This window comes from Lontra canadensis, unplaced genomic scaffold (assembly GCF_010015895.1).
Source record: "Lontra canadensis isolate GAN:19392208 unplaced genomic scaffold, GSC_riverotter_1.0 scaffold6, whole genome shotgun sequence".
In the NCBI taxonomy this organism is placed as follows: domain Eukaryota; kingdom Metazoa; phylum Chordata; class Mammalia; order Carnivora; family Mustelidae; genus Lontra; species Lontra canadensis.
The window spans coordinates 36,849,165-36,876,987 of record NW_022631000.1 but is presented as its reverse complement, the minus strand read 5'-3'; the positions used below and the strand labels follow the sequence as shown (position 1 = coordinate 36,876,987).

The window sequence follows — 27,823 nt, the reverse complement described above, 5'->3', positions numbered from 1 at the left end:
ACCCAGCACTCTCCCTGGAGAAGGGGAGCGGGTACCCCCAAGAGCCTACAACCACTCTCACTTCCTGGGCACAAAAATGGCAGCAACAGGGTTCCCTTGGACTCTCTCCATGAGGATTACAGGAGGAACGCACTGCTAGAGTCTACAGAGTTTGACACAGACAAAAGTAAAGACTGTTTGTCCCAAAGGGTTTATTGAAGAAGGGGGACCATGATCTTTCAGCTCTGAGGCCAGAGACCAGAGCTCAGCAATTTTCATTCTGATCCTCTAAAGAGGTATGGAAAACCTCCAGGGAAAAAAAGCCACAAAGAGAACCAGCTTACACTGAGCCCAGCCCCCCCCCCAGCAAGAGGTGGAGCAACTCCATCCATGCAGACATCTGAGAAGCAACCCAGCAGGCCCTTTTCCCAGAAGACCCACTGGAAGAACAGGTAGACAAAGGGTTTATGGATCCCACGGGACTATAAAATGCCAGCACCAGGGGAAAACAGTATATTGAGCATGAGGTTTTTTTTCTCACAATTCATTTATCTTTTAGTCTAAAATTTTCCATTTTTTTCTTTTTACCTTTTTTCTGTTTCAACCAGTTTCTTATTTTAACAACTTGTGTTTCTAAGTCACTTTTTAACTTTAATTTTTTACACCTACATTTAATAGATATGTGCTTTATTTTATTCCCTTTTTGCACTCTGTTCAGTTTTATTTTTTGTATATAGATAAGTTTTGCTTTCTTTGCAATTTTGGGAGGTAGTGTCTTCTAACACACAGACCAAAACTCACTCAGGAAAAAGTGGATCACCCTAATTTGTCCACCCTGCAAGATTATACACTCTCTTCTCCCCATCCCTCATTTTTTTTCTTTTCTTTTTTTTTTTTCTTTTTCTTGTTTGTTCTAATTTGTTTTTTGTTTGCTTTTGTTTGGATTTCTAACCACTTTGGATTTGTCAGGGTGTATTTTGTTTGGGTCATGGTTGATATTTTGGACTCTGCTCACTTGCTCACCTATCCTTCTCAGGGCAAAATGACTAGAAGGAGAAATTCACTACAAAAGAAAGAACTAGAGGTAATGTTCTCTGCCACAGAGCTAATCAATATGGATATAAGTAATATGTCAGAGATGGAATTCAAGATAAAAATTATAAAATAGCTAGGCTTGAAAAAAAAGTGTAAATGATAGTGCAGAATCTCTAGGGGCAGAAATGAGATCCAATCAGGCCAAACTTAAAAACACTATGAATGAGATGCAGTCTAAATTGGATGCTCTAACAGCTAGGGTAAATGAGGTAGAAGAAAGAATAAGTGATCTAGAAGAACAGAATGATGGAAAGGAAAGAAAAAGAGGAAAAGAGAGAAAGACAACTCAGAGCTAATGAAGAAAGGCTCTGAGAATTTAATGATGCTCTGAAAAGAAAAAATTATTTGGGTGCCTAAAGGGGTAGAGAGAAAGAGAGGGCCAGAAGGTATATTTGGGCAAATCATAGCTAAGAACTTCCCTAATCTGGGGAAGGAAAAAGGCATTCAAGTCCAAGAGACAGAGAGGACCCCTCCCAGATCAATAAAAATAGATCAACACCCCAACATATAATAGCAAAACTTGCAGATTTTAGAGAAAAAGAAGATATCCTAAGAGCATCTCTGGAGAGGAGGCTCTTAATGTATGGAGGGAGGAACATCAGAATAACATCAGAACTATCCACAGAAACCTGGCAGGCCTGAAAGAGCCAGCATGATATAGTCAGGATATTAAATGAGAAGAACATGCAACCAAGAATAATTTGTCCCCCTAGGCTGTCATTCAGAATGGAAGGAGAGATAAAGAGCTTCCAGGACAAACAGAAACTGAAAGAATATATTCTACCAAGCCAGCCCAGCAAGAAAAATTAAGGGAGATGCTATAAGTGAAGAGAGACCCCAATAGAAATATAGACCAGAAAGAAACAGAGACAATCTACAGAAACAAGGACTTTACAGGCAATACAATGGCATTAAATTCATATCTTTTAATAGTTATTCTGAATGTAAATGGGCTGAATGCTCCAATCAAAAGACAAAAGGTACACAAAAGGAAAAGCAAAACCCATCCATCTGCTGTCTACAAGCGACTCACTTAGACCTAAAGACACATCCAGACTGAAAGTGAGGGGGTGGAGAACCATTTACCAACCTAGTTGACCTCAAAAGAAAGCTGGGGTAGCAATCCTCATATCAGACAAATTATATTTTAAACCAAAGACTATAGTAAGAGATGTAGAGAGACACTATATTATACTTGAAAGGTCTACGCAACAGAAGGTCTAACAATTCTAAATATTTATGGCCCCAACATGAGAGCAGCCAATTATATAAAGCAATTAATAATCAAAGTAAAGAAACACACTGATAACAATACATTAAAGCAGGAACTTCAACACCACACTCACAGCAATAGACAGATCATCTAGGCGGAATATCAACAAAAAAACAAGGGCTTTGAATGATAAACTGGATCAGATGGACTTCACAGATACATACAGAACATTCCATCCTAAAACAATAGAATACCTGAATTTGAGTCAAGATGATGGAGGAGTAGCAGACTGAGATGATATCAGGTCGCAGGAATTCAGTTAGATAGTTATCAAACCATTCCAAACACCTACAAATCCAACAGAAGATCACAGAGAAGAGGAGCAGCAATTCTAGAAATAGAAAATCAACCACTTTCTGAAAGGTAGAACGTGCGGAGAAGTGAATCCGAAGAGACGGGAAGATAGACTGTGGGGGGAAGGGCTGGCTCCTGGCAAGCGGTGGAGCAGCGGAACACAAAATCAGAACTTTTAAAAGTCTGCTCCACTGAGGGACATCGCTCCAGAGGCTAAGTGGGGGTGGAGCCGTCACAGGGACAGCTTGGTCTTAGATCCCACGGGGTCACAGAAGGATCAGGGGTACCTGAGTGTAGCAGAGCTCACAGATATTAGAGTGGGGAAGCCAGCTACAGAGACGGAGCTGAGGAGTGAGCTCTCAGCTTGGGCATACCTTAACCTGTAATCTATGACACAGTCAGGCCACTGCTCTTGAACAGGGACCCCACAGTGGCAGATCCGGGGAGACCCACCAGAAGAGCAGACTGTCAGGAATCTGCTGGGTTTGGAGACTCCAAATGGGGCTGCGTGCCAGACAAAGAAATGCTTGTTCACAGGCCTGGTGAGCTCAGAGTACAGCCAGAGACCAGGGAGATGTGAATGATCAAGTGTTTTTCTCTGAGGGCGCAATGAGGAGTGGGGTCCCAAGCTCTCGGCTTCTCTAGGCTGGAGATTGGGAGGCTGCCATTTTCATTCCTGTCCTCCAGAGCTCTACAGAAAGCATTCAGGAAACAAAAGCTCCCAGGAGAACCTGAGCAGATTACTTAGCCCGGCCCCTGGCAAGGGTGGTGCAAATCTGCCTCGGGCAAAACACTTGAGAATCACTATAACCGGTTCCTCCCCAGAAGATCAGTAAGAACACCCAGCCAAGACCAAGCTCACTAATCAAGGAGAACAGCAGAATTCCAGAGGATGGGAAAGCAAAGCAAGGAATTCATGGCTTTCTCCCCGTGATTCTTTGGTCTTGCAAAGTTAATTAAATTTTCTTAATTTTATTTTTTTCTGATTCTGATTTTTTTAACTTTTCCTCTTTCCTCTTTTAACATTTTTTAACTAGTTTATCTTAACAATAGCTTTCTTTAAAAAAATCTTTTAAACCTTCATTATTATAGTCATATTTTATCCTTCATTGTATATAACTTTATTTTTTGTATACATATAGAGCTTTCTCATCTAAAAAATTTTGGGATACAACTTCATCTAATAGATCAAAATATAACATAAATCTAGCACAGGGCTTTGTTCTAGTCTCCAGCCTGAGAAAATTCTCTCCATTTTTTTTTTTTTCTTTTCCCAAGCAACTTATCAACTCCTTTTTTATTTTTTTTCTTATTTTCATCTTTACAGTCATATTGCATCCCTTCACTGTGTTTAGCCTTATTTTTGTACATGTGTAAGTTTTTCGTTCCTTAAAATTTTGGGAGGTAGTTTCTTCTAAGAGACCAAACACCCAAAATAAAGTGGGTAGTTCTGCTCTATTCACCAGTCTAATATATATTTTTTCTTTTTTTTTTATTTTTTTAACTTATTTTTATCCCCTTTCATCTCCCCCTGATTTGGGGTCTTTCTGACTTGGTTAAGGCACATTTTTCTGGGGTCTTTGCCAAACTTTTAGTATTTTATTCACTCGTTCATGTATTCTTATCTGGATAAATGACAAGGCAGAAAAACTCACCACAAAAAAAAGAACAACAGGCAGTACCAAAGACTAGGGACCTAATCAATACAGACATTGGTAGTATGTCAGATCTAGAATTCAGAATGACGATTCTCAAGGTGCTAGCCAGGCTCAAAAAAGGCATGGAAGATATCAGAGAAACCCTGCCTAGAGAAATAAAAGCCCTTCCTAGAGAAATAAAAGAACAAAAATCTAACCAAGCTGAAATAAAAAAAGCTATTAATGAGGTGCAATCACAAATGGAGGCTCTTACTGCTAGGATAAATGAGGCAGAAGAGAGAATTAGTGATATAGAAGACCAAATGACAGAGAATAAAGAAGCTGAGCAAAGGAGAGACAAACAATTACTGGACCATGAGGGTAGAATTCGAGAGATAAGTGATACCGTAAGAAGAAACAATATTAGAATAATTGGGATTCCAGAAGAAAAAGAGAGTGGGGCAGAAGGTATATCAGAGCGAATTATTGTAGAGAATTTCTCTAATATGGCAAAAGGAACAAGCATCAAAATCCAGGAGGCATAGAGAACCCTCTCAAAATCAATAAAAATAGGTCCACACCCCATCATCTAATAGTAAAACTTACAAGTCTTAGTGACAAAGAGAAAATCCTGAAAGCAGCCTGGGACAATAAGTAAAAATGGTAATGGTAAAAATATTAGATTAGCAGCAGACTTATCCACAGAGACCTGGCAGGCCAGAAAGAACTGGCATGATATATTCAGAGCACTAAATGAGAAAAATATGCAGCCAAGAATACTATATCCAGCTAGGCTATCATTGAAAACAGAAGGAGAGGTAAAAAGCTTCCAGAACAAACAAAAGCTAAAAGAATTTGTAAACACCAAACCAGCCCTACAGGAAATATTGAAAGGGGTCCTATAAGCAAAGAGAGAGCCTAAAAGTAGTAGACCAGAAAGAAACAGAGACAATATACAGTAACAGTCACCTTACAGGCAATACAATGGCACCAAATTAATATCTTTCAATAGTTACTCTAAATGTAAATGGAATAAATGCCCCAGTCAAAAGACACAGTGTATCACAATGGATTTAAAAAAAAAAAAAACACATCAATAAGCTGTCTACAAGAAACTCATTTTAGACCCAAAGACACCTCCAGATTTAAAGTGAGGTGGTGGAAAATAATTTACCATGCTAATGGACATCAAAAAAAGCTGGGATGGCAATCCTTATATCAGATCAATTAGATTTTAAGCCAAAGACTACAATAAGAGATAAGGAAGGACACTGTATCATAATCAAAGGGTCTGTCCAACAAGAAGATCTAACAATTTTAGATATCTATGCCCCTAACGTGGGAGCAGCCAACTACATAAGCCAATTAATAACAAAATCAAAGAAACACATCAACAATAATACAATAAGAGTAGGGAACTTTAACACCCCCCACACTGAAATGGACAGATCATCCAAGCAAAATATCAACAAGGAAACAAAGGCCTTAAATGACACACTGGACCAGATGGACATCATAGATATATTCAAAACATTCCATCCCAAAGCAACAGAATACACATTCTTCTCTAGTGCACATGGAACATTCTCCAGAATAGATCACATCCTGGGCCACAAATCAGGTCCCAACCGATATCAAAAGACTGGGATCATTCCCTGTATATTTTCAGACCACAATGCTCTGAAGCTAGAACTCAATTACAAGAGGAAAGTTGGAAAGAGCCCAAGTACATAGAGACTAAAGAGCATCCTTCTAAAGAATGAATGGGTCTACCAGGAAATTAAAGAAGAATTGAAAAAATTCATAGAAACAAATGATAATGAAAACACAACTGTTCAAAATCTGTGGGACACAGCAAAGGCAGTCCTGAGAGAAAAATATATAGCGATACAAGCCTTTCTCAAGAAACAAGAAAGGTCTCAAATACACAACCTAACCCTACACATAAAGGAGGTGGACAAAGAACAGCAAAAAAAGCCTAAACCCAGCAGGAAAACAAAAATTATAAAGATCAGAGGAGAAATCAATGAAATAGAAACCAAAAAAACAACAGAACAAATCAATGAAACTAGGAATTGGTTCTTTGAAAGAACTAATAAGATTGATAAAACCTTGGCCAGACTTATCAAAAAGAAAAGAGAAAGGACCCAAATAAATAAAATCATGAATGAAAGAGGAGAGATCACAACCAACACCAAAGAAATACAAACAATTATAAGAACATACTATGAGCAACTATATGCCAGCAAATTTGACAATCTGGAAGAAATTGATGCATTCTTAGAGACGTATAAACTACCAAAACTACCAAGAAGAAATAGAAAACCCGAACAGACCTATAACCAGTAAGGAGATTGAAGCAGTCATCAAAAATCTCCCAACAAACAGGAGCCCAGGGCCAGATGGCTTCCCAGGGGAATATTACCAAGCAGTCAAAGAAGAATTAATTCTTATTCTCCTGAAACTGTTCCAAAAAATAGAAATGGAAGGAAAACTTCCAAACTCATTTTATGAGGCCAGCATTACCTTGATCCCAAAACCAGACAAAGACTCCATCAAAAAAGAGAATTAGAGACCAATATCCTTGATGAACACAGCTACGAAAATTCTCACCAAAATACTAGTCAGTAGGATCCAACAGTACATTAAAAGGATTATTCGCCATGACCAAGTGGGATTTATTCCAGGGAGGCAAGGTTGGTTCAGCATCTGCAAATCAATCAATGTGATATATTTATAAAAGAAAGAATGTGAACCACATGATACTCTCAATAGATGCTGAAAAAGCATTTGACAAAGTACAGCATCCTTTCTTGATCAAAACTCTTCAAAGTGTAGGAATAGGGGATATAGTCAGGGGTAGAGCATTTGACAGCAAAGTGTAGGAATAAAGGGTACATACCTCAATATCATCAAAGCCATGTATGAAAAACCCACAGCAAATATCATTCTCAATGGAGAAAAACAGAGCTTTTCCGCTAAGGTCAGGAACATGGCTAGGATGTCCATTAACACCACTGCTATTCAACATAGTACTACAAGTCCTAGCCTCAGCAATCAAACAACAAAAAGAAATTAAAGGCACCCAAATCAGCAAAGAAGAAGTCAAACTATCACACCTTGCAGATGATGTGATACTCTATGTGGAAAACCCAAAAGACTCCACTCCAAATCTGCTAAAACTCATACAGGAATTCAGTAAAGTGGCAGGATAGAAAATCAATGCACAGAAATCAGTTGCATTTCTATATACGAACAACAAGACAGAAGAAAGAGAAATTAAGGACTCAATCGCATTTACAATTGCACCCAAAACTGTAAGATACCTAGGAATAAACCTAACCAAAGTGGCAAAGAATCTGTACTCAGAAAACTATAAAGTACTCATTAAAGAAATTGAGGAAGACACAAAGAAATGGAAAAATGTTCCATGCTCATGGATTGGAATAAAAAATTTTGTGAAAATGTCTATGCTACCTAAAGCAATCTACACATTTAATGCAATCCCTATCAAAATATCATCAATTTTTTTCAACGAAATGGAACAAATAATCCTAAAATTTACATGGAACCAGAATTAGAACTTGAATAGCCAGAGGAACTTTAAAAAAGAAAGCCAAAGTTGGTGGCATCACAATTCCAGACTTCAAGCTCTACTACAAAGCTGTCATCATCAAGATAGCATGGTACTGGCACAAAAACAGACACATAGATCAATGGAACAGAATAGAGAGCCTAGAAATAGACCCTCAACTCTATGGTCAACTCATCTTTGACAAAGCAGGAAAGAATGTCCAATGGAATAAGGACAGTCTCTTCAACAAATGGTGTTGGGAAAACTGGACAGCCACATGCAGAAAAATGAAACTGGACAATTTCCTTACACCACACATGAAAATAGACTCAAAATGGATGAAGGACCTTAATGTGAGACAGGAATCCATCAAAATCTTTGAGGAGAACACAGGCAGTCACCTCTTCGACCTCAGCTGCAGCAACTTCTTCCTAGAAACATCACCAAAGGCAAAGGAAGCAAGGGCAAAAATGAACTATTGGGACTTCATCAAGATCAAAAGCTTTTGCACAGCAAAGGAAACAGTCAACAAAACCAAAAGACAACTGACAGAATGGGAGAAGATATTTGCAAATGACATATCAGATAAAGGGCTAGTATCCAAAATCTATAAAGAACTTATCAAACTCAAAACCCAAAGAACAAATAATCCGATCAAGAAATGGGCAGAGGACATGAACAGACATTTCTGCAAAGAAGACATCCAGATGGCCAACAGACACATGAAAAAGTGCTCCACATCACTCAGCATCAGGGATTTACAAATCAAAACCACAATGAGATACCACATCACACCTGTTAGAATAGCTAAAATTAACAAGTCAGGAAACGACAGATGCTGGCATGGATGCAGAGAAAGGAGAACCCTCCCATACTGTTGGTGGGAATGCAAGCTGGTGCAATCACTCTGGAAAACAGCATGGAGGTTCCTCAAAAAGTTGAAAATAGAGCTACCCTATGACCCAGCAATTGCACTACTGGATATTTACCCTAAAGATACAAATGTAGTGATCCAAAGGGGCATGTGTGCCCAAATGTTTATAGCAGCAATGTCCATAATAGCCAAAGTATGGAAAGAACCTAGATGTCCATCAACAGATGAATGGATAAAGAAGAGGTGGTATGTATATACAATTGAATACTACACAGCCATCAAAAAAATGAACTCTTGCCATTTGCAATGATGTAGATGAAACTAGAGGGTATCATGCTGAGTGAAATAAGTCAATCAGGGAAAGACAATTATCATATGATCTCCCTGATATGATGAAGTTGAGAGGCAAAGCAGGGGCCTTGGGGGTTAAGGAAGAAAAAAATGAAACAAGATGGGATCAGGAGGGAGACAAACCATAAGAGACTCTTAATCTCACAAAACAAACTGAGGGTTGCCAGGGGGAGGGGATTATGGAGAGGGTGGTTGGGTTATGGACACTGGGGAGGGTATGCGCTATGGTGAGTGCTGTGAAGTGTGTAAACCTGGCGATTCACAGACCTGTACCCCTAGGGCTAATAATACATTATATTTTAATAAAAAATTAAAAAATTAAATTAAAAAAAAAACAGAACACTCATTCTTCTTGAGTGTATATGGAACTTTCTCCAGAACAGATCACGTACTGGGTCACAAATCAGATATCAACTGATACCAAAAGACTGAGATTATTCCATGCCTATTTACAGACCACAATGCTTTGAAGGTGGAACTCAATCACAAGAAAGGATTTGGACGGAAGTCAAATACTTGGAGGTTAAAAAGCGTCCTACTAAAGAACAAATGAGTAAACAGGAAATTAAAGAAGAACTTAAAAAATTAATGGAAACTGATCAAAATGAAAACACATTGGTTCAAAAACTCTGGGATACAGCATAGGGGGTCCTAAGAGGGAAGTACATTGTAATACAAGCCTCTCTCAAAAAGTTAGAAAAATTGCAAATACACAAGCTAACTTTACACCTAAAGGACCTGGAGACAGAACAGCAAATGAAGCCTAAAACAAGCAGGAGGAGAGAAATAATAAAGATCAGAGCAGAAATCAATGAAATGGAAATCAGAAGAACAGTAGAACAAATCAACAAAACAAGAAGCTGGTTCTTTGAAAGAATTAATCAATAAACCTCTGGCCAGACTTAACCCAAAATCATGAATGAAAGGGGAGAGATCATGACCCAAACCAAGGAAATACAAACAATTTTAAGAACATATGAGCAACTATATGCCAACAAATTAGGCAATCTGGAAGAAATGGATGCATTCCTGGAAACTTATAAACTACCAAGACTGAAACAGGAAGAAATAGGAAACTTGAACAGACCCATAATCAGCAAGGAAATTGAAGCAGTAATCAAAAACTTCCCAAAAAACAAGAGTTCAGGGCCAGATGGCTTCCCAGGAAACTATAACAAACATTTAAAGAAGAAATAAGACCTATTCTACTGAAGCTGTTTCAAAAAATATAAATGGAAGGAAAACTTCCAAACTCAGTCTATGAGGCCAGCATTACCTTGATCCCAAAACCAGACAAAGACCCCAACAAAAAGGAGAATTACACACCAGCATCCCTGATGAACATGGATGCCAAAATACTCACCAAGATGCTAGCCAATAAGATCCCACAGTACATTAAAAGGATTATTCACCATGACCAAGTGGGATTCATTCCTAGGCTGCAAGGTTGGTTCAACATCTGCAAATCAATCAATATGATACAATACATTAATAAAAGAAAAGATAAGAACCATATGATCCTCTCAGTTGATGCAGAAAAAAAATCTGACAAAATACAGCATCCTTTCTTGACTGAAACTCTTCAAAGTATAGGGATAGAAGGAACATAGTTCAATGTAATAAAGAGCCATCTGTGAAAAACCCACAGAAAATATCATTCTCAATGAGTAAAAACTGAGAAGTTTTCCCTTAAGATGAGGAATACGACAGAAATGCCAACTCTCACCACTATTATTCAATATAGTACTAGAATTTTTAGCCTCAGCAATCAGACAACAAAAAGAAATAAAAGGTATTCATATTGGCAAAGAAGAAGTCAAACTCTCACTCTTCACAGATGACATGATTCTTTATGTGGAAAATCCAAAAGACTCGACCCCAAAATTGCTAGAACTCATACAAGAATTCAGCACCATGGCAGGATACACAATCAATGCACAATAATCAGTTGCATTTCTATACACCAACAATATGACTAGAGAAAAAGGAATTAAGGAATTGATCCCACTTACAATTGCACTAAAAACTATAAGACACCTAGGAATAAACCTAACCAAAGAGGTAAAGGATCTATACTCTGAAAACTATAGAACACTTATGAAAGAAATTGAGGAAGACACAAAGAGATGAAACAACATTTCATGCTCATCGAATGGAAGAATAAACATTATGAAAATGTTTATGCTGCCCAGAGCAATCTACACATTCAATGCAATCCGTATCAAAATACCATTGACATTTTCCACAGAGTTGGAACAAACAATCTTAAAATTGGTATGGAACCGAAAAGACCCTGAATCACCAAGGAAAGGTTGAAAAAGAAAAACCAAGCTGGGGGCATCACATTGCCTGATTTCAAGCTATATTACAAAGCTGTGTTCATCAAGGCAGCATGGTACTGGCACAAAAACAGATACATAGGTCAGTGGAACAGAATAGAGAGCCCAGATATGGACCCTCAACTCTGTGTTCAAATAATCTTCAACAAAGCAGGAAAAGATATCCAAGGGAAACATGATAGTCTCTCCAATAAATGGTGCTGGGAAAATTGGACAGCTACATGCAGAAGAATGAAATTTGACCATTCTCTTACACCACATAAAGATAAACTCAAAATGGATGAAAGACCTCAATGTGAGACAGGAATCCGTCAAAATCCTGGAGGAGAACATAGGCAGTAATCTCTTTGACATCAGCCACAACAACTTCTTTCAAGACATGTCTCCAAAGGCAAGGGAAATAAAAGCAAAAATGAACTTTTGGGACTTCATCAAGATCAAAAGCTTCTGCATAGCAAAGGAAACAGTCAACAAAACTAAGAGGCAGCACACGGAATGGGAGAAGATATTTGCAAATGACACTACAGATAAAGGACAGGTATCCAAGATCTATAAAGAACTTCTCAAACTCAACACCTAAAAAACAAATAATCCAGTCAAGAAATGGGCAGAAGATGTGAACAGACACTTCCCCAAACAGGACATATAAATGGCCAACAGACACATGAGAAAAGTCTCTACATCACTTGCCATCCAGGAAATACAGATCAAAACCACAATGGGATAACACCTTACACCAGACAGAATGGTTAAAATTAACAGGACAGGGAACAACAAATGTTGGCAAGGATGCTGGTGGGAATGCAAGCTGGTACAGTCACTCTAGAAAACAGTATGGAGGTTCCTCAGAAAGTTAAAAATACAGCTACCCTACAACCCAGCAATTGCACTACTGGGAATTTACCCCCAAAATACAGATGCAGGGAAAAGAAGGGGCACATGCACCCCAATGTTCATAGAAACAATATCCAGAATAGCCAAACTGTGGAAGGAGCTAAGATATCCTTCAACAGATAAATGGATAAAGCTGTGATTCATATATACAATGGAATGTTACTCAGCCATCAGAAAGGATGAATACCTACCATTTATATACCAACATGGATGGAACTGGTGGGTATTATGCTAAATGAAGTAAGTCAGTCGGAGAAAGACAATTATCATATGGTTTCACTCATATGTGGAATATAAGGAATAGTGCAGAGGATCACAGAGGAGGGGAGGGGAGGGAAAACTGAATGGGAAGAAATCAGGGAGGAGACGCTCTTGACTCAGGGAAACAAACTGAGGGTTGCTGGAGGGGAGGGGGGTGGGGGATGAGGTAACCCGGTGATAGGGATTAAGGAGGGCACGTGATGTGATATGCACTGGGTGTTATAGGCACCTAATGAATCACTGAACACTACACCAAAAACTAATGATACACTACATTTGACTGAGTTTAATTGAAAAAAAAAAAGAAAAATAATAAATAAATTAGTAAGTAAAGAAAGAAAGTTATAAACCACTCTTCTTTAGTGCTGCCTGCAGAAGTGGCTGACATCTTCTACTCAGCATCATCACTGCCCTCAGACCTCTGATGAAGCCCAAGATTGTTAAAAAGAGGACCAAGAAATTCATTCAGCCCCAGTCAGACCAATATGTCAAAATTAAGTGCAACAGGTGGAAAACTAGAGGCATTGACAGTAGGTTGCACAGAAGATTCAAGGGCCAGATCTTGAGGTCCAACACTGGTTACAGGAACAACAAAAAAACAAAACACATAGTGCCCAGTGGCTTCTGGAAGTTCCTAGTCCACAACGTCAAGGAGCTTGAAGTGCTCCTGATGTGCAACAGATCTTACTGTGCAGAGACTGCTCAGTGTCCCCTCCAAGAACCACAAAGCCATGTGGAAAGCAGCCAGCTGGCCATAAGAGTCACCAATCCCAATGTTATGCTGCAAAGCAATGAAAATAAAGAGAAAGCTTATGTGCATGTTGTATTTGTTAATAAAATTACATAAATAAATAAAATTCTAAATCAAATTTTCAGTGAGATGGTCTTTTACAAATGTGCTAAGTTTCTAATACAAATTATAAAACATGTTTGTTTTATAATAATCCTACATAGTAAGTAAAATACTCTTTGCAGTAAATTAAGCATTTGATAATTTAACAGTTTCAACCCTTTAGGGAAACAATTAGAGTAGTGGAGAGGGATTTGACACATTTATGAAGATGTAATTCTGTCTTCTCACTAGTCCAATTTGTGCAAAAGCAGTGGCCTCCTTGGCTGGCAGAACTAGACTGAACACGTTCATGCTGTTCATGTTAAGATTAAAATATCCCTCTACTATTACACTTTTTTTTTTTTTACATACTACAAAAGTACTAATGTTTATGACGGAAAATCTGGAAAATGGAGAAAAACAAAAACAAAGACAATAAAAATCACCCACAAGGTTTCTATCCAAAGATAACCACGGCAAACCTTCTGGTGCATTTCCCTCTGGTGTCCATAGTAGGCACAGCATTAACAATAGCAGGAGTCTGGGGGAAAGGAAGTAATGGTCCATCTCAAACCACAGAGAAAAAATAACAGTCAACAGGACATATGTTTATTTAATAATAGGAACATTTTTTAATATTTACTATTCTATGATTGCTTTTATATAAACTTGTATTGTTGCTCAGTTTCATCGCTGATCTGTCATTATTTCAGAGTCTAGAGTGCTAACCATTACACAGTGGAACCCCTGATCTGTCCTTACTTCAAATGAATTCTGTGTAGCATCTGTTTATCAGTAAGCAAATTATCCTCTCATTTTTCCAAACAATCCAGCAAGATAGTCCAGACAATAAAAGCCAGCATTAGGCATAACTCTATTTCTACTCACTGGTCACCAGACATCACCATTCTCATGAACCCTGCCTTCACCCCCAACCCCATCAAGAGCACACCATAGTGTCACTCTCCTCCACCCACTTCAGACCAGGACCACTCCAGGCCAGAGAGAATATCATCACTACCCTTCAGTGCTTCAAACCTCAATTCACAACCACCCCTGTCAAGCCACAAATTAGTATTATTTTCACAACTGTTCTCTACCAGAAAATTGAAATACTGTCATAGAGTGATTGGGCTATTCTGTATATCTAAAAGACAGAGGTCTCTAATATGGACATGCTTTCAATTATTTTAGAAATGCCACTCTTTGACTAGTATACCATGTACTATTATTTCTATTACTGTCCATCCAAAGCTTAATCTATCTCAGATAATTAAGTTGTATTTTATTTTATTTGGGGAAAAAAGGGGGGGATCAATCTATATCAATGTGCAGTATCTGTAACCTACTTTATTATTTTTTTTTTTGCAACATTGGGATCATTCTGGTTTTGTGCTTACTGTTTTGTAACATATTGTTTTGGTTAATCAGAAACAGAAGTAATTAGAAACATAAATAAGAAAGCCAGTGGTTCTGAAAAAGATCTTTCACACATCGAGGTTGACCATTAGCAAAAATTTTGATGGAACTTGAATTTGCCTTCAGCAAAACTATACTTTTTCTTTACTTTACAGTACTAAAATAACAAGATGATATGTGTTTCCATAACAGAACAAATACAACTGAGAGAAATTACTTCCTGCTAAGTTTTTGTAGATTTAAAAGATTAGCCAAAGAACACAATGCTTAACCCAAAGTAGCAAATATCATAAAGTAGAATTTCAGGTACCCTAGAAATGGAAGAGATTCCTGGACAGGGCTTTCCTACTGCCCTCATATAATATCCACAAAGGACCGTCCAGAATGTCTATACATAAATCAAATTCTGACATCCAGAACTAAACTGGGTGAAATTCTAAGAGTGCACATTAATATCTCTGGACACAATGTAGTGACAATCAATATTAATACATTCTGGAAAACAAGACTTCCTTCTAAAAGATGCATAGGCACTCAAATTATGCAAAATCCGTCAGGTTGACATCAGAAAGCCACAAATGAATAAAGTTGCTAAGCAAGAGGAATGCTATACTAAGCAAGAGGAATGCTAAAGAATATTGACTAAATTTTCATTGTTTAGCACAATTTAGTAGAAGATCACTGAAGTTTCAAATGGCAATGTGTTGGTTTTAGCCTGTATGAGAAAGATGGATATCTGAATGATTCAAAAATTAAACAATGGTTCAAAGGAATGTTTTCTATTTACTAAAATTTACCATACTGCATCTAATGTTCAGAATTACAATAAAAATTCTCAAAGAGAAGCTAAAAAACAAATGTTCAAGTTTATTAAATGTTCCATTTGCCCTTTTCCACCTATTGCACTTATAGCTTAAAACCCAGCTAGAAAAGTATTTGAATACCCAAGTGGTTATTGTAGAGATTCTGAAGGCACTAAGCTATGATTTCCTCAAGTGGAAAGTGTCGTTTGACAGCCCTTACAAAACACTACAAGCATAAAAGTGGAAGGCTGGAACAAGCAATCCGCTCAGTCAATCTCCTAGACAGCCTTCTCTGCTCCTTAAGGTAAGATTATTTGTCAAACCATTAGTCATGCCTTTAACCTGTTCAGTTCTTTTGGTAGTAGTGCTTCTGATATTCTTTAGATAATTAGACTTTTGAACAGAAAATTATAAGATACTTGGGCCAATTAAGTGGATTTTTCCATCTAGCTATAAAATACAGTATTTGCAAGTAGTTAATTACATACATGTGTTCCACCACAAATGTCATCTGCCTTAATAGGTGAGAATAATGGTAACATCTGTAGCCATCATATAAATAGAGAATACAAATAAAGTATGGTCATAAAACTCTCTCAACATGTTCTGGTTATATAGCAGTACAATGTTATCCTCATTTTCATTCCCTCCAACAGTTATCTGATCTCAATTATGAGAAGCTGACAGAGAAAGACAAGATTCAACAAAAGATAAATATATACACAAGTAAAATGATGTTTAATATCTGCTCATTTTGAATGCTAGAGTTGTATTTATCAATGTAGTCTCTGTTGATTCTTACTCCATCACCAGCTCTGCCTATAAAATAATGACAGGCCTGTTTTCATTAGAGGTGTCAGTCTCATGGTTGGTTTGTTTTTTTTCTATCATCATGTATCTTACAGTATCAGAGAATACTGTAATAATAACATGGGAAGAACATGATTAAAAAACTAAAGATTGGGGGAACTTGGGTGGTTCACTTAGTTAAGCATCTGCCTTCGGCTCAGGTCATGATTCCAGGGTTCTGGGATAGAATCCCAAGTCTGGCTCCCTGCTCAGTGGGGAGCCTGCTTCTCCCTCTCCTCCCCGCTGTTGCTTTCTGTCACTATCTCTGTCTCTGTCTCTCACTCAGATAAATAAGACCTTAAAAAAAAAAAAAAACCCTAAAGAGTGACCAGGTAGAATAAATATACTGCAACTATACTTAATTTCCACCAAACATGAGTATATTTCTGTTTTCTATTAAATTAGGCTGGAAGGAAAAAGAATCCACACAGACTGTAGTTCTGTTGCTTCATTGCAAGACCATTTCCAAAAATATAAAATGGAAACACTGGCTCAGTGGGTTGAGCTGCTGCCTTCGGCTCAGGTCGTGATCCCAGGGTCCTGGGATCGAGTCCCGCATCGGGCTCCTTGTTCAGTGGGGAACCTGCCTCTCTCTCCGCCTCTGCCTGCCTCTCTGCCTGCTTGTGTTGCTTTCTCTCGCTCTCTTTCTGACAAATAAATAAATAAAACCTTTAAAAAAAAAAAAAAAGAAAAGAATCATTTCCTTCTGCTTTTAGAAAAACATAGTCCCCTAAACACTGTATCAGGATATTTCCCATCATATTCTTGCAGTCCAAATCACTGAAACATTCCCGTGTTCATTCAGCTCCCCACAGGTTTAAAAGAAGAGCCCACTGACTCCACTTTCCAGCAGCAGAAGGGGGTGGGGCGGCCCGAGGCCAGGGTGGCTGGCTCCATAAAACATTTAAAAATAATCCTACTTGCCAAATTCTCTTTATTTGCTCAAGCTCATTTTCTGTACCACTTTCTAGTATCCACAGAGCCCAGCCCTACTCCTAGAAAGAAGCTAAAAATTGTGTGAAAACATAAAAAAAATTAATCATTCCTTAATTTTGTTCTAGGGATAGAAGTCAGATTCCCTAAATGGAAAGATAAAGCTTTTCCATGAAAATTATTCCTCTTGAATGAAACAGTCATTCAATTTTAATCTTTTAATTACATGGAAAAAGCTGAAAGGAGAGCTTTCTGTGGTGAATAGAATGAATTCAGAATTCCTATTTGCCACTTATATTCATGCATATGAAAATTATTTGGAAGCAATCTATCAGATTCTGAATTCATTCAAATCTTTTATTGCACATTTTCAAAAAAGATGCCACAAATTCAGTTATTTCAGTACCTTTGCTTATTAAGATCCATTATGGATTAAAGAAAAAGAATAAACACTTGCTGACTAAAAACGATGCACTTAGTACTAGTCTCCATGGGGATGTAAAAAAAAAAAAAGAGGGCCTTCCCTTTCCCCTTAATGAGCCTACAGAAAAGACAGAGAATAAAATGCAACCAGATATTGCTAACTCTCAGGTCTAGTCAGTCCAGCCTAATGGCCCAATCAATCAGTGTGTCCCCTCTCCCCATTGCTAGCAATTGGTTTAAAGTCAAGCAAATGTATAAGTCCAGCCAAACTTAAGTCCATCTAGAACTCTGGCTATGGGACCTTTAACTGGGGTTGCCAAGCAGGCAGGTTCATTCATGTATGCATTCAGCGAATCTTTGTTAGATATCTACCCTTTCAGGTACCCTTCTAGATGGCAGATATAAGCCCACAGAGGAAAACAAAAGGAAGGGAAGAAGGGAGACACATGGTTGGAGCATCTGGATTAAGTCATGCCTAAAGTCAGATCAACCCCTGGACTTTTTAGTTATATGAGTCAGTAAATCTCTTTTTAGTTTAAGGCAATCTAAGTTGGGGTTTCTATATATGCAACCAACAGTCCCACCCCCACCCCCAGAGTCTAGGATTGGTAACTGGAATAAAATCTCACCTTCTTCTACTGGAGGCTTGCCTGCACCCAGTTATGGTCATAGACATAAAACCAGTTGGAATAGTCTCATGGCCCACTCCTCACCCCTTCCTAGCATTTCTCCAACTAATTTGTAATGACTCTCAAACTGTCAGACGGGTCCCAAAAATTTGGAGGTAACCTACCACTAAATCCAGCTTAGACTGGTCTTTTTTCCTTTGGGGATTTAAAAACAAAAACAAACAAACAAACAAACAAAAAAACCTATACAGTACCCACATCTCCACATAAACACATGTAAATTACACCACAAGAATCACAGATATGGAGGTGAAAATACACTACCAAGACACCTCCTCCTACCTCTTATTCAATACATGAATGCTGTCTTACTGCCCCTGGCTAAGAAATCAACCAGTCTCTGGTTAAATATTTCCAAACACAGAAAGCTCACTACCTCAAGCACCATGTGTCCCAGTAATGGACAGCTTCTATATCTGAGAAGTGTCATTATGATACCGAATAAAAATTTCTCTTCCTGAAATCTTCATTGCTTTATGCTATTTCTGCTAAGTGAAGCAACAAAGAATAAGCTCCTTCCCTACCTACTTGTCAGATCTTCAAATATTTGAAGGCAATTAGCACGTCTCCCACTAGTATGTGTTTTTCTATAGTTCCTTCAGTTATTTCTTAAAATACATCACTTCCAGATCCACTGATGTCTTAATTCCCCTTGTCTAGGTACACTCTAGTTTGTCAACAGCATCCCTTTTATAATGTTATCCCTCCCACCCACCCCACCGCACACCACCCCTGAATGACCCTTGTGGTTGTCTGAAAGGCCCAGAAAACTATGGGCAAATAACTTCCCAAAGGGCTGAACACTGCATTTATGACAACAAGCCTTAAGATTTCACAGGTTCTTTTTCTTAACCATTTTAGTACAATTCCTAACACATTCAGAAAGTTTGTGACATTGAAGGACCTAATGATCAAAGCCTCCAGATTTTTTCCCAAGAACCTGCTGTATTGAGGATCTTTCTTCTCCATTCCCATTTTGGTGAGGGGTAGTTAGGTCTTTATTTTTTTTTTAGCAGGACCCTAACAGAATTGTTCATCACTGTAAAGCCAGAACCTGAACAGTGTCTAGTACATGGTAGGGATTCAATAAGAGCCAGTGAATTAAATAAATCTCAATTTTGGAAACTCTCCCCATTGCTATTTACTTAATTTTTGAATCAGTCTTGAGATTCAGTTAGTTGAGGTCATTTGCCGTCTAAACTCAGCATTAGTTATACTTCTTAATTCATGCTCCCTCTAAATTTAATAAGTCTGCTTTGTTTAGCTATAGCTAAGACACTGATGAAAACACTGGACATGTTGGAGCCAAAGTTAGAGCCCTTTATATTAGCACTCAGCAAGACACACCAGTTAAGGTGACACTGAGCCATTAACCATATACTAGGGCTGAAGGAGCTAACTTGGGTTAGAGTTCATCATCTCATTCTTGGACAGCTTTTTAAAAAAATGCTTTGTTAATATCAAAACACAGTAGTCAGTAGGCTGAATTTTATTAAGACAAAAATTTTCCAATATCACTAATTTCATGTGATTCAACCTAATTGAAAGTACCTCTAACAGCTAGCCAATGTTTTATTCCCTTAGAGAATCTATACTGGTTCTATTCTACCATGTGCAAAATCTACTGTTTTCTACCTCAGAGATCAAGATATTTGTCTAAGCATTCTCCAACTAACAGCTCACCTGTTCAGTTCCTTCTTTTTTTTTTTTCTTTTTAAAGATTTTATTTATTTATTTGTCAGAGAGAGAGAGAGAGAGAGAGAGAGAGCACAGGCAGGCAGAGTGGCAGGGAGAGGCAGAGGGAGAAGCAGGTTCCCTGCAGAGCAAGGAGCCCAATGTGGGACTGGATGCTGGATCCCAGGATGCTGGGATCATGACCTGAGCCGAAGGCAGCCACTTAACCGACTGAGCCACCCAGTCGTCCCATTCAGTTCCTTCTTCACTTAAGTTTCCATTTGCTTGAACTTAGAGACCAAGACCTATTCAATGTAACCGAAAGGTTGTCTCTGAATGCCTATGTGTATCTTGGGCTCTCCTCCCATTAGTGTTTTACCATTTATCACCTGAAGATGATTCTCTCTTTTCCCCAAAATAAATCCCAATTCCTCCTGAAGTAGGTAAATGACATTTTGCAATGCCTCAAATTCTGAATATTAAGGCATTTCTATAAGTGTGTAGCAAGTTGATCATTCATATTATTATTAAATGCCTCCCTCTACTCCCAAAAGTCAAATGACTGTTAACAGTACTAAGCCAAAAGAAAGAAATTTCTTAAGATGGAACTGTATGTGCCAAATATTATTGAGCATAGGTCCAAGCTGTCGAATATATGATTTTGAAATGAATGCACCAATACATGGAATTATTTGAAAGTTATATATAGATTATAGATTATATAGACATTTATCTGGAAAAAAATTAAGAAAAAAATTAGGTATAAAAAATTGTCTCAATGATTATCATTTTCAAAATCAATAGAAGCTGATTACTAAAACTATATCCCATAATATTCTAATGTGATCCTGGCTCTTAAAAATGTAAGATTTTTAAAGTATGACATCCTGTACATGGTATGTCAGGTAGGTCATAGAATTCACTCTCCTAGTCTTGTTTTTTGTTCATTTCATATTTTGTAATTGGGGACAGTGGTCAGAGATGAAGACTGGAAGGAAAAAAAAGTTCCAGTAATGTACCATCACCAATATTTACTATTTCTAAATACATGAAAGCAGTTTTAAAAAGGCAAGCCAAATCTAAGATTTAATCAGGTGAAATATCAGTATTAGCATCTACTATTAAATCAGAGAAAAGGAGATTTCAAAATATCTAGAACTAGAAATGAGAATATTCTTAAAAGAAAACTTAGACAAATGAACTTCAGCAACAAAGATTCCAAATGAGACTTTTAAAAAGTTATTCCCTCGAATGGACAGTCCAATCTGAACTGGGAAAGCTTCTACCACATAATTTCAAAAGTCACTTTTCCTCCCAGGAAAGTAATGCTGTGCCTCTGTACTTGGGGAAGCAGGCTTTTTCTGGATAGCACATGCAAAGTTTGCTAAGCTGTCAATTATTTGTCAAGTTTTCCAGTTTGTGGGTTCTCCAAAGCTCTTTGCTTCTCACCCACTTTGAGCCGTATTTTTATGTCCTTGCTCATTAACAGTAACAGTATACAATCAGATAGAGAAGGATGACCCTCAAGCTCTGTTGATGTAATTTGCAGAACCAATAAAATAGGCAATGGGGTGAAAAAATGAATATACAGTTTTCAACTAGGCTTTAGGGATCAAGGGTGGATTTGAGTTTTTGATAACTTGGCAACACTGTGGAACATCTTGCTCACACTTGGTCACCTTTTTTCATTTTTTTAACTAAAATTTTACTTAGTTAACATATGGCGCAATATTGTTTCTGGAATACAATTCAAAGATTCATCACTTACGTACAATACCCAGTGCTCATCACAACAAATGCCCTCAATACCCTTCACCCATCTAGCCCATCCCCCCACCCACCTCCCTCTATCAACCCTCAGTTTGTTCTTTATCGTTAGGAGTCTCTTATGGTTTATTTCTTTCTCTCCCTTTCCCAAAACCCTTCCCATATGTTGTTTTCTTTCTTAAATTCCACATATGAGTGAGATCGTATCTTATCTTTCTCTGATTTAGTTCAGTTAGTCTTTCTCTGACTAAACTAGTCTTTCTCTGACTTATTTCACTTAGCATAATACACTTTAGCTCCATCCATGTCATTGCAAATGGGGAGATTTCATTCTTTTTGATGGCTGAGTAAAATTCCATTGTGTATATATCACATCTTCTTTATCCATTCATCATTTGATGGACATTTGGGCTCTCTCCATAGTTTGGTTACTATTGAATAATGCTGCTATAAACATCAGAGTGCATGTACCCCTTCAAATACATATTTTTGTACCTTTGTGTAAATACCTACCAGTGGAATTTTTCTATTTTAACTTTTTTGAGGAACCTCAACACTATTCTCCAGAGTGGCTGCACCAGTTTACATTCCCACCAATTGGGTAAGAGGGTTCCCTTTTCTCTGCATCCTTGCCAACACTTGTTGTTTCTTGTGTTGTTAATTTTAGCCATCCTGACATGTGTGAGGTGAAACCTCATTGTGGTTTTGATTTATATTTCCCTGATAATGAGCGACGTTGAGTATCTTTTCATGTGTCTGTTAACAATACGAATGTCTCCCTTGAAAAAAATCTTCTTTTCTTCTGCCCATTTCTTACCGAGATTAATTGTTTTTTGGGCACTAAATTTGATGATTTTTTTTTTTATAGATTTTGGATACTAACCCTTTATCCAGTATGTCATTTGCAACACTGTGGAGAATTTTGCTCACCTTAAATTGGCCAGCTTTTAAATTTAAAATATCTAGGCTCACTACTGCTTCATCTTTTCAGATAGTCAGGAAGCACATGTTTGGTCTATTGCCCTAAGTAACTTTCCAAAGGCAACTCGTTGAAAAGGATTTGCAGCTAGAACAAAGGTGACAAGATGACCTTTGCTGGCTGCAAACACCTTTGTCATAATAATCAGCTGCTTTCTGGTCTGTAAGAGAATGATTCTTTTGACTTTCATTTTATTGTTTCCGATATCAGGTCTGAGTCATTATAAATATTATTCTGCAAGTCTGCAAAGAACCAGGGTTTGAGTGATGATGTCCTTGAAATGGCCCAGACCTTAATTTCAACTGGAAAAGTCAAGCAAATGTTTTCTCCTGTTGCTGTATCTTTTGGAGGAAATGTTCACCACACTATTGGTAAATTAATCAATAAAAATGAGTTTCAGATAAAGATGTTAACCCTTATATATTTCCTAGCTATTTAAGCTTGTGATGCAATTTGCCTCAAAAGAGACCATGAGCCCTCACTATAAATATTCCCCCAAGTTTTCCCCAAAAGACTGTGGCCATTTACTACAATGTTTATACAGTGAAAAAAGGAAATACCCAAATCTTTCAAAAATTACTAAACAATGGCTCTGAAATGACATTAATTTCTAAGAAACCAACAACATCACCATAAGCTATATGTGGGGCTCATAGTGAATATATGATAGATGGAGTCTTACATAAATTTCAAATTACATTGGGTCCATCTGGTCCATGGACCTACCTTGCAATTAAACCTCAATTTCTAAATGTATAACTGGAATAGACACATTTGACAAATGGAAGCATGTCTATGGGGTGAAAATTACTGGAACTTCCCCTCCCTACCAAGACAGTAACCCAGGGAGAATTTCAAAGATTAATGCCATCATTAAAGTCTTGAGAGAAGTGATGATGGTACCTATCACACACCCATTTAATTCACCAATGTGGCCTGTGCAGAAATCAGATAGATTTTGGAGAATGAATGTGGATTATCACAGTCTTAATCAAGTAGTGACTATAAATGTAGCTGCTGATCTAGATGTAGTATCTTTACTAAAATAAATAGTCTGTCACATAGTATGTAATGCCTTTCCATAATAATTTGCAAAGACCATCAGAAATGGTTTTACTTCAAAGGGAAGACAGTATACCTTCACAGTCCTGCTTCAGGGAAACTATATTTCCTAGCTATTTAAAGTTGTGATGAAATTTACCTCAAAAGAGACCACAATTTCTCACTATAAATTCCTCCAAATCTTCCCCAAAAGATGTATAGCCATTTGCTGGAGTGTCTGCACACTGGAAAAAAAGGAAATACCTAATAAATTTTCTTGATCTGTGCCATAATAAAATACATAAAGATCTTGTTTGCCTTGATATCCCACTAACTTCACACTATACTGACAAGATTATGCTGATGGGATCTAATGAGCAGGAAGGAGCAAGTATTTAATGTCTTAGTAAGACATATGGACAATAAACCCTGGAAAATTTCAGAACCCCAACACCACCACCTCAGTGAAGTTTTTAGGGGTTTGACAGTCTGGAACAAGTTGAGATATTTCCTCCAAGATTAAAAATAAGCTCTTGCACTTCATATCACCTACCACCAAATAAAAGGCACAATGATCGAGAGGCCTTTCTTTAATTTTGGAAGCAACATATACCACCACATTTTAGTGGCTCTCCTCTAGAGTGCCACACACAAGTCTACCAATTTCAAGTGGGGCCAGAACAGGAAAAGGCACTGCAGTAGGTTCAAGCTGCAGCACAAGCCTCTCTACCACTTGAACTTTATTATCCGGCCAAGCAAATCCAATGACAATTGAAATCTCTGAGGCAAATAGGGATGTTGGTTAGAACCTCTGGCAAGTACCAACAGGGGACTCACAATGCAAGCCAACAGGATTATAAAAAAATAAATGCCCTTTTCTGTAGGTAACTATTATCCTTTTGAGAAAAATCTTTTGGGTTGCTACTGGGCACTGATAGAGGCTGAAAATTCCTAACCATAGGACAGCAGGTGAGCATGAGGCCTGAGCCTCCCATGATGAACTGAGTGCCATCTAGTCATAGGTTAAGCATGTGCTGTAGAAATCTACCTATCATAAACCAAAATGAAGCAAGTTTGGAAGGTATAAAAATGTTGTTCTTGGAAAGGCAGTCTCATGAGCACAGTCTTTTGACCTCTACTTAGCCAAGTTAGAATGGGCCTTAGGTCTTGAACATGCCCTTCTCAAGAGATAAAGAGCTCATGCAGCCTGTGCTGGGCTTACTGCCTTATGTGGTATTATCTTTTCCTGTTTTAGGTTCTTTGTCTGCTTGTTTGTTCTCCTTAAGTGTGTGCATCAAGAATTATGTTCACAGTTGGCACTGCACTGCCATTGCTCGCCAACGCCAGCACTGCCTCTAGCTTGCCAAGCTCCAGCCAAAGGAGAAGGGGGGTAGGTGTGGAGGTTTCTGTACCGTGGCTCCTACAAAGCAGCCCACAAATCGACCTGTGGTAAGGCAACAAGGAAGCAACTGGCTACAAAAGCCGCTCGCAAGAGTGTGCCCTCTGCTGGAGGGGTGAGGAAATCTCATCATTAACAGGCCTGATACAGTGGCACTCCGTGAAATTAGACGTTATCAGAAGTCCACAGAACTTCTGATCCAAAAACTTCCTTTCCAGTGTCTGGTGTAAGAAATTGCTCAGGACTTCAAAACAGATCTACGCTTCCAGAGTGCAGCTACTGGTGCTTTTCAGGAGGCAAGTGAGGCCTATCTGGTGGGCTTCTTTGAAGACACCAACCTGTTAAGCTATCCATGTCAAATGTGTCACAATTATGCCAAAAGACATCCAACTAGCACACTGCATATGTGGAGGACATGCTTAAGAATCCACTATGATGGAAAACATTTCATTCTTTAAAAACAGAAAAAAAATTTCTCTTCTTCCTTTTATTGGTAGTTCTGAATGTTAGATATTTTTTTCTCATGGGGTCAAAAGGTACTTAAGTATATGACTGCAAGTGGAAAAACAGGGGACAGAAATCAGGTATTGACAGTTTTTCCATTTTTATTTGTGTGTGAATTTTTAATATAAAAGCAGGGACATAAAACATTAATGCAAGACAAAATGTTTCAGCGAACACATTTCAGCAGTTCAACTTTATAACAATTATAAATAAACTTGTTAAATTCTTCTGGACAATGCCAGCATATGGATTTTTTTTAAAACAAGTACATTTCTTATTGACAGCAACTAAATGTTGTTTGTAGCATTTTTATCATACAGCAGATCCACCCATTCACTATAGTCTTCTGAGTTGTCCTATATCCAAGTACATGTTTGTTTGTTTTTTAAGATTTTATTTATTTACTTGACAAATAGAGATCACAAGTAGGCAGAGAGGCAGAGAGGAGGAAGCAGGCTCCCCACTGAGCAGAGAGTCCAATGCGGGGCTCAATCCCAGGACCCTGAGATCATGACCTGAGCCAAAGGCAGAGGCTTTAACCCACTGAGCCACCCAGGCGCCCCCCAAGTATATGTTTTTAATGTTGTCTCTCTTCTGTGCTGTTCCTGTAAGTTTGCTACTAAAATACATAAAGCTTTAAAAAAAAAAAGTGTGTGCATCAATAGCCCAAAGGCATGGCCCTAGCTTTCAGTATTTCAGACTCCATGGTGTTGGGGAAGAAATCCTTCTGCTAAGGCATGATAGAGGTGCATATAAGACACTCGCGCTCACTGGCTGCCGGGGCAGCCCCTAGCCATGAGAAGCACACTACCAGAGCTAATCTTGCTCTGTCTCTTCTCTGTGTAAGAAAAGCATTGTTCTAACCAGTCCATGACAGTGTTGTTCTTCCTTGGTGACTCCAATGGCTAAGATATAGTGGGATAGAATTGTTTGAGTTCCATTTTTGGTGGCTGGCATTTGTGATGATCTTTGCTATTATCCATGCAATTGTAGTCCTTCCCTGGTATTGGTTAGCAGTGTAGTGTTCTATTCAACAAGCTGTATTAACAAGTCACTCAGACTTTAACACAACTCTAGCTGCATTGCCTTCTCTCTCTCAACCCTTGGCTTCCTATGACGCCCATGACTGAGAAAGATATTTGTGTTCCACAAGAATCCCCATACTTATCTGCTACAGAGGAAGCTCTTAGTAATCAGATGGCAAATTGATGCCAGTCATTCTCTTTCCCCAGTTAACCCAGGGCTTTCTCACTGGGACCATGAACAAAGTGACTATGGGGGCTATGCATATGCTCAACAACATGGATTTTCCCTCAAATGAAAAGGTTAAGTGTGATTAATCTGTCAAGAGTTGAGATTAGCACTGACTGCGAGTTAAGGCACCATTTTCCAGGAGTACAGACCACTACCAGGTGGCAGGTTGATTACACTGAACTCCATCCAACATGGATGGAGCATAAATTCATCATCACTGCAAGAGACATCTATTCTGAATATGGATTTGCCTGAAGTGCTGCTGAAGTGGGAAGGTGGCAGTGGAGCACCACGATCCATAAACCTACAGAATACATTATACATAGTCATAGCACTTTCCATATTGTTGCTTCTGACTAATGAACTTATTCCACAGCAAAGTGCAGCAATGGGCTTATACCCATAAAATAAACTGGCTATTGAAAGGTGGAGTCATTTACTGAAGACTCATAACACTAGTTAGGACCCTACACATGGGAGGGGCTCCGCTTATCATTATAGCTAATAAATCACTCCCCAAATTGTTGCTCCTTGTCCTGGCAACTTGAGCTCTGCTAGTTTGGAGGTCTTAGTTCACAAGGAGGCAACTTCAAGCAGAGGGCACAACAATGGTTTCACTGAATTGGAAAATGAGATTGGCCATTTTAGGTCTGTGACACTAAACCAACAACAGGAAAAAGAAAAGA

At 38.2% G+C, this 27,823-nt stretch overlaps 1 pseudogene; it reads left to right on the top strand.

Moving 5' to 3' along the window:
* The first annotated feature begins 12,995 nt into the window (after positions 1-12,995).
* On the top strand, positions 12,996-25,823 carry LOC116864483 (annotated as a pseudogene).
* Positions 25,824-27,823: the final 2,000 nt, after the last annotated feature.